The sequence below is a fragment of the Panthera uncia genome, assembly GCF_023721935.1.
Source record: "Panthera uncia isolate 11264 chromosome D3 unlocalized genomic scaffold, Puncia_PCG_1.0 HiC_scaffold_8, whole genome shotgun sequence".
In the NCBI taxonomy this organism is placed as follows: Eukaryota; Metazoa; Chordata; class Mammalia; order Carnivora; family Felidae; genus Panthera; species Panthera uncia.
In genome coordinates this window covers 61,742,814-61,747,267 of record NW_026057586.1, presented here as the reverse complement: position 1 = coordinate 61,747,267, position 4,454 = coordinate 61,742,814, and positions in this window count along the sequence as shown.

Here is a 4,454-nt window from a genome sequence, read left to right as displayed (position 1 = left end):
TTTTATTTATTTTAATTTTTTTAATGTTTATTTATTTTTGAGAGAGAGAGAGAGAGACAGAGACAGAGACAGAGACAGAGTGTGAACAGGGGAGGGGCAGAGAGAGAGGGAGACACAGAATCCCAAGCAGGCTCCAGGCTCTGAGCTGTCAACACAGAGCCTGACGCAGGGCTTGAACCTACAAACTGTGAGATCATGACCTGAGCCGAAGTCGGACGCTTAACCAACTGAGCCACTCATGCGCCCCTATTGTTCATAATTTTTAAAGGAATCTCTTGGAAACACACATCAACAATTTAATCACCTGTCTGATCCATCTCATCTCTTCCCCTTGTTCACCTGCACAGGTGCCAGCAGGTAGGCCATCAGGACCACACCATGAGACAGCTATGGTGTAAACAGGGTAGCCTGCTCCTGATTCTAGTGCTTTTACATTAGCAACATTTGCTTGTGGCTTGAGATAGGAATACATCATTCTATTAGGGGCGCCTCGCTGGCTCAGTTGGTAAGCATGCAACTCCTGATCTCAGGCTTGTGAGTTCAAGCCCCACGTTGGGTGTGGAGCCCACTTTAAAAAAAAAAAAATCATTGTATTAAACAGGGGTCCATCCATTCCTATGTTATTATTTATATACTCTTGGTATTTCCTTTGAAATATTAAGACATGGAAACTTCAGTGATGATGCATTCATTCATTCAAAACATACAAAAACCTATCATAAGCCAGCACTACTTTAGGCAGAGACTTCAGAGGTAAACCAACCAGCCCTGGTCCCTGCCCTCATAGCACTTCCAATTGAATGTATGGAACAGACACTCAACAGAGCATCATTCAACACAGTTACCCATTAGTCAATGGGCCATCTTCCCTGAGGACCTGAAAGGCAGGTAAGAAAGGTCCCCCTGTGGAGAAAGTGTCCCTGTGAAAGAGAAGGTGTTGGGAGGCCCACCCCCCGGTGGCCTTGCCTGTGGAAAGCAAGTGAGGGGGAAGCAGGCTGGACCAGAGGGATTAGGTACACCTGGCCCCAGCAGCAGAACAAACTGGCCTCTGGATGTTTTAATAAAGACAGTTGCCAAAGAAGCTGCTGGAGCATCACCTTCCAAGACTGAGGACATAGTGCTCCGTCCACAGAAGTGCCCTCTGCAAAACTATACCATAGTCAAGTGGCGCTGGTGCCTGCCCCCTCTCCCCAGCAGTCCTGCCCCCTCACAGCACGGATGTGGAGGATGCCTGCTGAGTCCATTCAGATGACGAGGGTGTTTCTGGCCCTGCCTCAAAGCTTCTCAGGGCCCAAGCCTTACATGTGGCAAAGCATAAAATACTGCATTTCCTCACACTGATTCCTACACAAGGGCAGTTTTATGGATCAGCCACAACATAAGGAGAATCTGCTTGAACCAAGCAGTGTCCTGTCCCACCTGAAGTCATAGTAAGAAAGTTGCCATAGGCTGTGTATGCTAACCCTGTTTGTAGAATTAAATACAATCGCTTCCATGTGCTTATACGTATTTTTCAGGTTAGGCACTGGCTGTAAGAATAAAATTTATAACAATGCCAAGGAGGACCAAACGTCCAATTGTGCTTTCATCCGCCTAGCTCCTCCTATACCTCAATGCCACACTCTCAAAGCCAGTGCTGCTCAGCTCCATTAGGCATAGGGCCACCCACCCCACATGCCTTCCTGTCCAAACAAGTCCAGCGCTCTGGCAACTGGAGGTAAGTTAACATAGGCTCTCATTCTGTTTCCCTAAATGCTCAATAAGCTCTAACTGCTTATAATCATTTGGTGTGCATTTGAAAACTTATAGGATTCTTGGTTCCAGTATGCCAAGATCTTTGCTTGGGCATAAAGGGGAGTGTCCATTTGAAACTAAAAGAGAGTTTTCTAGGGCGCCTGGGTGGTTCAGTCAGTTAAGCATCCCAACTCTTAATTTTGGCTCAGGTCATGATCTCACAGTTTGTCAGACTGAGCCCCGCATCGGGCTCTGCACTGACAGCACAGAGCTTGCTTGGGTTTCTCCCTCTCCCTCTCCTCTCTCTGCCTCTCCCCCCCGCTCTCTCTGCCTCTCCCCCGCTCACAAACACACACTCTCAAAATAAATAAACTCAAAAAAAAAAAAAAAGAGCTTTCTAATCACAGAAAGATCAATAGTTGTTGGACTGTTTCCATTCATTACATGTAATTATTTACCAATGTGGATGATTATATGAGCTTGTTACACTGGCAGCAGTTTTTCATTAAGCATCACTTTGTTATCTACTGCTGTGTAACAAATTACCAGGAACTTAGTGACTTAAACAATAAGCATGTATGATATCAGTTTCTATGGGTTGGGAGTGGGGGGCCTGGCTTGGCAACCCAGGGTTGGACGAGACTAGGGTTTTGTCTGAAGGCTCAACTGGGGAAGGACCCACTTTCAAGCTCAATTACATGGTGGTCCACAGTATTCACTGCCTTTTGACCTGCTAGACTGAGCCCCTCAGTTCCTAGCCAGTTGTTGGTTGGGAGCTGTCCTCAGTGCTTTGCCACAAAGACCTCCCCAGATGGCATCTCGTTCCATTAAAGCCAGCGGGAGTCTATCGGCAAGACGGACATCTCTTTGTAATCTAATCATAGAAATGACACGTCCACCAATGTTGAGGTTAGAAGCACATTGCTCAGGTGGAACGATTACACAGGCCGTGAACACAAGGAGACAGGAATCATTTTGGGCCATCTCAGAAACTGCCCATAATGCCCACCACACCCATCACTCAAGTAATCCTTATTTACAAAGCAACTGTTTTTAGAATATTACAGCTCTGAACATTTTTATCTGCTCATTCTCTTATCCAAGCTATAGGAAATGGTATAAAAACACAAAAACAAGTGAGCTATTTCTTTAAAATAAGTATTTGAATGGTTTAGTTTCACTGCTTTAATATGTCATTGGCCTGTTTAAAATGACAGAGTAAGTAGCAATATCAAATAATTTCCATAACCAAGGTCCTGTAGGGTTCAAGGATTTAGGAAGGTCTGGGACAAGGAGCACTGTTTGTAAAGCAGCATGACAGCACACAGGGGAGCTGGCAGGATGCTGGACATGTGTGGTTATGGGAATCACAATGGCATTTTGAAATTTAATAAGAGCTGGTTAGCCACCTAAAAAGATACAACTCGCACACAATTTGAAAAGTAAACTTTGTCAAACTCGCTGGCCAATGAGCCGGCGGCTGGAATCCGAGGGCCAGCAACATGACACCCGTAGATCTGAGCCAGGCTGGGCATCCAGCATGAGCAGCAGCCAGGGGATGTGTCTTTGAGAGGAATGATGCATTAATTCTCACTAAGTGGAAGATGTTGGGAAATAGACTTTTCACTTCAGAACAAGGTTTTCATCAAACCTCTATAGAATAACAAGAATCCCCGTGTTAAATATAAAATTTTAGAAAATGAATACTGAATCGAAAAGGGAGGAAAGCCACTCAATAAACAAAGAGAACAAGTTCATATTTGTGAGACATAGCCCAATTTAATTCTACCCAGAGATCCATGTCCCATAAAATATATGTATCCTATGTATAAAATCATCCCTGAGTTTAATTGGAGACTAAAAACAAATGCCCTCTTACCCGGTCTCATTTCTGGACTAATTAAATCAGTAATGATGCACATTAATCATCCCTGAATTCTACGGAACTTTGGGTCTTGCCTGCTAAATATCTTGGCTGGCTGAGAAGCAGGATCATGTATCAGATGTGTGACCCAGGTGGGACACACTCATCTGTGATCTCAGGGTCACTTTACAAAGGGAATCAAATTTTTAAAAGAAGACATATACCAATGTTACATTTTCTCTATTTCCAGAACAGTTCCTATTATCTGCAACTGGATACCCAAGTCAGAAACACCAAGGTTCGGATCCCAGCCCTGGCCTGCTCATCCACACCAGGCCATCCTGCCCTCCTGAGCCCAGAGCCTGCTACTGATCTGCTGGTCTGTCCCCAGACATGGTCACAGGTACCTGGAGGTTGCAGCAGGAGGGAGGCCTCTGATCCTCTCTCCCCCAGGCCTCCCTGCCAAGAAAGGGTCCACCGCTATGAAGTTGATATGAATTTAGGGTGACAGTCATGTAAGGCACTGAGACACTACCTGCCACATAGGAAGCACTCAATAAACATTTACCTATTATGGTGAGGAACAGTCCACAGGAGACTGGTGAGAAACTAGGTAAGAAATCTTGGGGAAACCTGGGATGCTGTGTACTGGGGTTGGTGAGAAGCATGGCTGGGCCTTTGGATCAGGACGATGTGCAGAGAAACTTCCAGAACAATGAATGTGATCATCATACATACATGGGCTGACCAGGTCTGGGGATGCAGTGGTCAGAAGGGCAGCTAGGTGTGTGGTCACACAGAGCTTACATTTTAGAGGGAGATAATTAGTCAATAAGTATGAAAGAAAGGGTCAGGT